Here is a 9,018-nt window from a genome sequence, read left to right as displayed (position 1 = left end):
ATATGATACTGAGAGCAAAATCATATACCATTCACCTGGTTATTAAACAATATTATAGGGCATTACATGTAAATACTGCACATATAGGTCAATATATTAAAATACACCCAGAAAGAGTTTCCAGCAAATCATGATAATAGGTACCTACATTAAAGGAACTTACAGGAAAAAGAGGGCGATGGTTTTACTTCCAATATTTCATTTATTTAAAAATGATTTGAAATATACAAATAGTTTAACTCTTAGATACAAAGTGTCTGCAAATGTGCATTTATGTCCACTGTAAACAGATAAAAAGAGTAGTCATAGCAACCTCACTGTTTAAAAAAAAATACCTCAAGGGCGCCTGGGTGGCTCAGTTGGTTAAGCTACTGCCTTCGGCTCAGGTCATGACCCCAGAGTCCTGGGATCGAGTCCCACATCAGGCTCCCTGCTCGGCGGGGAGTCTGGTTCTCCCTCTAACCCTACCCCCGCTTGCGCTCTCTCTCTCACTCTCTCTCTCTCTCAAATAAATAAATAAATAAAATCTTAAAAAAAAAAGTAAAAAAAAAAAAAAAAAAACCTCAAAACAACCTATATGTCTACCAAAGGAGAATGATTACACATTTTATTGTATTTAATATGGAATAATTATAATTGTATATCATTAAATGAGTGTATGCATTATTATACACAACATAGATGAATTCTACAAACTTTTTTTGTTTCTGTTTTTGTTTTGTTTTTTAGGTAGTTGACGTCTTTATTGCTTTGGTGGTGGGGAGCAGGTATTCAGAAGTTCTGGGTGGGGCTGGCTGCTTTATCTTCAGCATCACAGGCTTCTGGCTAGATAGGATAGCCCTGGCTCTCTGAACAGTGGCCATGTGCAGATCTTGGCTGTCCTTGTTCTTGCGGATCATGTCCCGGTTGCTGCTGAGGGTAGCCTGGGTGTTCTTCTAATGGTGGTCCGCTTGTAAGAGGTAGCAGGCTTTCTCGGACCAGATCTCTGTTTCTTGACCACCACTACACATTTGCCTTCCGCAGCAGGCTCCACACCCACAGCCTTGTGCTAGATCAGCCTATTGTAGCAAAAAGAGTTGTGTGCCTTTGGGTTATTGGGGTCTTTGCTATACGTCTGCTTGTTCCTCTTGATCAGGAAACTGGAGCAGGTGCTTGGGACCATCCATTGCAGGTGGGTGGACATAATTGCAACTCCTCTCGCTTGGGTGGCTGGAGGCAGGAAGAGCCACAAACATATTTTTGATGAAAGAAGTCCAGTATAAAGTAATATGAAATGTAGGATTCCATTTATATAAAATTTGAAACAGGTAAAAATATCTCTGTTGTTAGTAGTCAGTTGTTAACATCAGCAGGGAGTATCTTGACAGAAGGCAATAGAGGGGGTAATGTAGTATTGCTTGATCTAGGTTCTGGTTACATACAGGTGAATATAATTTGTCAAAGTTAATCAAGCTATACTCATGTTTTATGTTCTATTCTGTATGCGACTTACATTTCAGTATAAAATATACCTTCGTTAGACTGATCTGAAGCAAATATGCAAATTAGATTTCAATGTGAGTGGTAGAATTGCAGTGGTAGAATCGGTAGAATAAATTACTTTTATTTTCATCTATGAAACATTGACTACTGCAGGCATTTCCCTCTCACCATAATCATGTAGCAAACGGAATAAAATATATGGAACAGCTAGTTTCAGACACTGGATGATAGGCACTGAATTTCTATGATGCTTGGAATAAGGGAAACATTTAAGGTAAGCCCTGACATTGTTCCAGCTTACCACAGAGAATGAGTTTCCAGATCACAGCACAGGGAGTGAGATTCCCCAAAGACTCCAGGTCTCAATGACTTACAGAGGGTTGGCATTTAGGGAGGGAGAAGTGGCTAGAATTCATGATGCTGAATACAGATAAATACAGAAAGGTAAAAGGTTGAGAGAGAGAGAGAGAGAGAGAGAGAGGGAAAGACCAACAGATCTTTAAAGAACACCTTTAAGTTTTGGCTGAGTGTTGAACAGCACATACAAGAAAGGAACATCCCCAAAGTAAGTTTAAAAAAACAGTGGAAAGCAATAGACTGGACAATGCCCATGGCTCACACAAAGGGGAGAAACAGTTCATATTTCTATCAACCAGATTAAATAAATAACAAAATATATTAAATATGTATAAATATATAAATGTATTACTATACATAAAATATCCAATATATTAATGGATATAATTTTCAGAAGAGTTTCACTTTACTAGTGGGCCTATATTAGGATTGGAATGAAAGCTACTCTGGACTCACCATAATAAAGCTTAAATACAAATCTTAGAGTAATCAAATGATCTTCAAGTAACTTAACTGTGTGTCAGAACAAAGATCATCACTCTTTAAAGGAATATAACAACATAAACAATGTAAATTTGTAATGTCCAACATTCAACTAAAAATTTCAAGCCATACAAAGAGACAGGGAAATGTGATACATAATCAAGAGAAATATGAATCAATAGAAACAGACCAGAAATGACAAAAATGATGGAACTAGAAGGCTATAACTTCAAAATAGTTATTTTAAGCCTTAGAATATACTCAAGGATGGAAAGAAAAGCATGAACTTCATCAGAGAAAAAGTTGGAGCTACAAAACTGGAAATTATACTGATAAAAAAATTTTATCTCTTAAGTGAAAAATATGCTAAAGAGAATTAGCAGAAAATTGAAAGCTGTGAAAGTAATAATAAAATTATAAAAAATAAAACACAGAGAAAAATATTTAAAAATAATTAACAGAATGAGCTGTAAAACATTTTTCACTCTAACAGATGAATAATTTTGTTCCAGAAGGTGCAAAAGGTGGAGAATATATAAGAAAATAATAACAGAAAGTTTTCCAAATTTCCTTAAATTATATCCAAACTGCTAGCATAAGAAGAACATTACATAGGACACATTATCATCAAACTGCTGAAAACCAGTAATAAAAAGAAAGCTTAAAACTAATAAGACCAGGGGCGCCTGGGTGGCTCAGATGGTTAAGCGTCTGCCTTTGGCTCAGGCCATGGTCCCAGGGTCCTGGGATTGAGCCCCGCATCGGGTTCCCTGCTCGGCGGGAAGCCTGCTTCTCCCTCTCCCACTCTCCCTGCTTGTGTTCCCTCTCTTGCTGTGTCTCTCTCTGTCAAATAAATAAAATCTTTAAAAAAAAAAAAAAACAATAATAAGACCAAAAATACACCTTACATACAAGACTAATAAAAAAAATTAAAAAGCAAACAGAAGTTGATAAAGGACATAACCCATTTATAAAAGTTTTTTTAAAATACATAATTTTGGGGCGCCTGGGTGGCTCAGTTGGTTAAGCGACTGCCTTCGGCTCAGGTCATGATCCTGGAGTCCCGGGATCGAGTCCCGCATCGGGCTCCCTGCTTGGCAGGGAGTCTGCTTCTCCCTCTGACCCTCCTCCCTCTCATGCTCTCTGTCTCTCATTCTCTCTGTCTCAAATAAATAAATAAAATCTTTAAAAAATAAAATAAAATAAAATAAAATAAAATACATAATTTTGGAAACAAACATAAGTTAATATTTTTTAAAAACAACATTAACATAGTGATTAAATTAAAATAACAAAATTGACATAAGAACTTTCATAGATACCACACAGATAATTTTACAAGCTTTTTTAGAAATAATTTTTAGAAATAATTATTCCAATTTTATATAAGGTAGGCTAAATGATTTTGAAAAAGCATGATCAACCCTCCTCATTATATAAGAGTAGTGAAATTTTGCCTACCAAGCAAAGTCAGGCAGGTTGGTTATGCCTTTTCTACCTCAGTACAAATGAACTCCTATATGGCTTAACACAGACAGACTGGCTGGGAAGCATGGACCAGCTTGGAGCAACATTATTATTTTAAAGAGATAAAATCCAGAAAGAATCTACTACCAACTATGACTCGGAGGGACACATTCTAAGGTTGTGAGAGAAAGGGACGGGAAGAAGAGAAAAAAGTAACATTTATTGAGGATCCAAAATGCACCATGAATTTTATATCCATTACTGCATTTTCCCATTCTTCATGGTCAATGCTAATATTACTAACCCATTTTACAGTGAGGAAACTGAGGCTCAGGGAAGCTAAAAATCCTACTTACTACCATAGAAGCAATTAGTTTAACAGATGGGGCTTGAGCCTGTATTTGATATATTGTACTCTTTTTAGTTCCTAATCCAGTTAGCATTGTTACTAGGTTTTAAACTTGAAAGGGTTATTCAAATTATTAATTTAACAAGAATTTATAAAGAACCCACTATCATAGCTCAGAATGGAATTTTCTACTTTAAAGCAAACACTCCATTCAGTAAAACAGAATTTTTTTCAAAGACACAAACATTGCTACTTTAAGAGCTTTTATATGTGTCTAAAGGAATAAAGCATCCCATTTCTAAGCGATCCATTAGTATTTGCGATTAATTAGCATGAAGAATAATGAGGTGACTGAGACCAGAGTACCCTTGCCTTAACTGATTGCCTGAGTTCCTGGATTAATAAAATCCAATTATTTTCTTATGTAATTGGCACAAAGTTTATTTGTATCTCCTTTTTAATAAATTTGCTAATGGTATAAGAAAGTAAACAAAACAAACTAATTGTAAATGAATACCAAGTTCAATTAAATCTCCAGGCCTGACCAAATATCCCTGTATACAGATTAGTTCAAAATCCTTATTTATCTGTAAAACACACACCAAGTTAATGGCCCCGCTACTCTGACTTGTGCGTTGAAGTGGCAGCGAGAAAGCATTATAGCTTTTTAAATAGAAGTGAAAGATCATAGCTCTCTGGAATTAGAGAAAGGCCAATCAGAGGAAATCTCTAGTGTTTCAGAGACTGAACTTTAAATGAGAGACTAGAATAGAGTGGTTTCTGTGAGACTGATTTTAAGATGTCTCTCAAGTGACTCTAATGGTGTCTTCTGGAATCCTTTGCCAAATCAATCCCTGTTCCCACTGTGGCTTACTTGCCCTTGTTTTCAGATTTGCACACCCTCAGTCCTGCCTGGCTTGGGTTTAGATCCTGTTGTATGCAGACTCTAGACTCAAGTCATGGGCATCTCCATGCTCAGTAAGATTCATTCCTCAGCTCATCATTATCTTTTCTCAGCTGCGGTTATTTGCCTTCTGTAGCTTTATCTTACTTGATCTTTATTTCCACTGTTTTACCAGAAATCCTCACTTAACCCCAAACTATTTGGTTGAGGCTTAAAAAAAATTATGAGTACCTTATACAATGTCTAAGAAGCCTAAGACAGTATGCTGGGTAGTATAGGCATTCTGAGCCTAGCAGAATCTTAAAAACAGTTGGCGAATAATATGTATTTATTTAAATTTGATGAACTAATATACTATATTGGTATACTTGTGTTTGAGAACCATGCTGTACATGACTATAGTTTTAAACATCTTTCATGCTGATGACTCATCTATGTATATCTTTAGTTCACACCTCCCCCCCAAAAGTTTAGGCTTGTATGTATGACTGTCTACTTGATGTCTCCGCTTTGATATACATCCACAAGCAAGCTCCTGGTTATCACCAAAGGCTGTTTCCATTTCCTTTCCATCTTTGTAATGGTCGCATCTATGTCATAGTTGCTCATATCAGAAATTTGGAAGGCAGTTCTTCCCCTTTCCTCTGTCATCCAATCTTTCAGTCAATACTAACAATTCTCCCTTAAAGTAAGTCTAGATTTGAAAAATCTCTTGCCATCTCCTCCACTATGGCCCTGGTCCAAGGCTCCAAGTCACCATCTTATGTTGTCTAAATTATTGCAGTAGTCTCTCTGCCCCCTCCCTCCTGCCTACACTCTATTCTCAATAAAACAGGCAGAATGAGCCTGTTAAAATTTGAATCTGGTCATGTCACAAAAATCTGTAATTGCCTTTGCTTTCACTCAGTGTAAAAGTCACCTTCTTTATAGTGGCTTATAAAGCCAACGTATGCCTTTTTCCCTATCACTCCGATCTCATTGCCTTCTTTGCATAACTTAACTGGCTTCAGTTTTGGGTTTTTGCGTTTCCTGCTTTCTTGATTAGCTGAAATCCTAATTTATCTGTATAGATAGCACCCTCACCTCCTTTAGGTTTTTAGTTAAATGTCCCCTCCTCACTGTGTCTCTCTCTTATCATCCTATTTAAAATACTATCTCCTAAGGCTCCCCATTCCCCTTCCCTGCTTTATCTTGTTTGCTACAGTATTTGTCATGATCTAATGAGTGCATTATGTATCTTATTTATAGATTTTAGTTTCTGCTTTTCTCCCCTAAAATATTACTCCTGGGAGGCCAGGGATTTTGCATTTTTGTTTCCCGCTGTATCCCCTGCTTCTACATAGATACTGTCACATGTAAGTTGCTCAAAAATTATCTGTTGAGTGAATGGCTGGATAAGACTGTGGTAGACAGAATTACTGTTACAATTCTCCATTCCCTGACAGTAACAGGATTAGACATCTGTACCCTTCCCCGTGTGTCTTTGTATAGCGTTCTCCTACTTTGGGGAGGAGGTGGGGGAAGGTTGCCATTCCTCAACTAAGGGCTCGACCATCTAATTTGCTTTGGTCAATGGGCTTTTAGGAAACATAGTATAAATACAGTCTTGAAAAGCACCTGAACAATCATGCAGGCATCTCTTATATCTCTTCCATCACATGATAATGTACCCTAGGTTAGGCAGCCAAACCCAACTAAGATCAGCAACACTGTTCAGCTGAGCCCAGCTTACATCTAACTATTTCTAGGAAAGCCCCAGATACATGAGCTAAGTAAACACATATTGTTTAAAACAATAAGCCACTAGGATTAGAGGTGTTTGTTTTATGGCAATAGCAACTGAAACGTTGGACCATAAACAAATTTTTTTAAAGATCCAAAATGGTACAGTGGCTTCCTAATTAATGAACATGCTACATTAAATGAAAAAATAAAAACTGAATAATTCCTCTTTTATATTTTTACATGATTATTGGAAAGCTCATTAAGTTACAGTAATGTGTTTTAGCATAGATTTCAGAATATAATCATTCTCTTTCTCATAAGCTGTTCATTTCTTACTTGGTTCTCTTTTTAAACTTTTTTTTTTAAAAGAGGGTTTTTTCTGTTTTACATAAATAATTTCACATCTTTTTTTTTATAAATAGGAGTTGTGTGAATTAACAATAATAGCAATTATTATAATACTGTACTTAGAATTTATATGTTGATGCTGCAACATAAGACTTATTAATCTTTAATTAATCTTATGGAGTCCACATCCTAGCCTATATATGATTAAGAGGGTAAGTTCTATCATCTATTTTCTGTGTCATAATAGCTTAGATCTGAGCTGAGTAGTAAAAGGTATAGGACCTCTGAAATGAAACTAAATATTTTACTGACACTTAAATCATTAATTTTTGAACTGGTTTCTCTATCATGGTAGTTAAATTAGTTCCTATGATAATTCATATAATAAAACATAAAGTCACTGCCTGAAAAAATAAATTCTAAAATGAATAATAAATTATAATATGAAGATTCTAAGTCACTTTAATCTCTATTCATTTATCTGAAAGGAGTTGCAAATTTTCCCAAAAATACTAGTTTAAAATAACAGGCAGCAAAATGTTTCTAAAATGTTACATTACCCTTCAATTTCCACAGTTAATTCACAGCAAGAATTACTCTTCATATACAAACATCTCTGTCTGTCCATCTGTCTGTCTCTATCCATCTCTGTCTCTGTCTGTCTCCCTCTCTCACACGAACACACGTATATGCATGTATGCAAATCCACTTAGGAAAATATTAGTTTTTGAAATTTTCTCTTTTTCTCTCTGCTCAGTTACTCCTAAGTATCCTGAATAAATCTAAATAACATACACAGAACCATTCTTAACTGCAAATAGATCCACCATTTCATTCATTGTATCAGCAAACTGGACCTGTGCTGCAAGTATACTATGAAATTCATTCAGGAATTTAAAATTAAGTTAAATCCAAGGATTAAGTAGAAAAAAATAGGGAAGTGACTTACAAATTATTATGTTGACTTTTTAAATTTTAGTAATAGAACTTATTTACTCATTAGGCTTTTTAAATTTACTGTTTTGAACTTACCACTTTTAAATTCAACAGAAGTGTTATAAAAGAAAAGTCTAAAATTCACTTTGTTTCTAAAGCTTAATAAAGTTTGGACAGATCCTTTCAACTTATACTGATCTATTTTCAGCACAGAGATTAAATGTACTTGAAAATTTATATTACTCTTATCTGTGTGAGTACTGAGACCACATTTTTGAACTTTGGTGAAAGTAGAAATGAGACTGAATAAGATCAGAACTGAGGAATTGAACTGGAAATAGAATTAATCACCAAAGTATGGCAACCAGAAATAAAACACAGATTACTAGATGAATCAAGTGAACTTGGCCTTCTACCAATTTGATAGAAGATAAATGATGTTAAGGGATTCAAAATATCATTTATATCCCAAGTTTGAAGGTCTCTGTTTTTGATTCCAAGTAATTTCTCTTTAGAGCAGGATCTCAACCAATTGTTGAGGTAAAGGGTACATGATCTGAAATGTGTTCCACAGAATTTCAGTGTTCTACTATGGTTTCCTGGGTTTATGGAAGAAATGCAGTCCTGTTGGAAAACTGGGTACTAAAAGGAAAACAAGATCTTATGAGATACAGAGGTCTGATTAGAGGGACAAGAGCAACATGATTTGGGAAGAACAGGTTGTGATAGAATTGACATGAGTTGGCTCATGTTCTTCATCAGTGCTTCTCTTTAACTTGTTTTGTCAGTGAATATTTAATGAGCATCATTACTGTGCTCAATTCTAGGATGCAGTGTTGAACAATGTGTCCACCCTAAGTGTGGTATCTATTGGAGGAAGATAGTCAAATAATTAGGTAATTATAATAGAATGTGACATATACTGGTTCTTGATAATAGCAGTGCCATCCATATTAGATCCCTTCTA

General features: G+C 35.4%; 1 pseudogene; it reads right to left on the bottom strand.

Moving 5' to 3' along the window:
• Nucleotides 1-725: 725 nt before the first annotated feature.
• Nucleotides 726-1,183, bottom strand: LOC102744171 (large ribosomal subunit protein eL28 pseudogene; annotated as a pseudogene).
• Between the last annotated feature and the right edge of the window lie 7,835 nt (nucleotides 1,184-9,018).

The sequence above is a fragment of the Leptonychotes weddellii genome, chromosome 11, assembly GCF_054177405.1.
Source record: "Leptonychotes weddellii isolate Sample4059 chromosome 11, ASM5417740v2, whole genome shotgun sequence".
In the NCBI taxonomy this organism is placed as follows: domain Eukaryota; kingdom Metazoa; phylum Chordata; class Mammalia; order Carnivora; family Phocidae; genus Leptonychotes; species Leptonychotes weddellii.
This window is presented reverse-complemented; position numbering and strand designations above follow the sequence as displayed.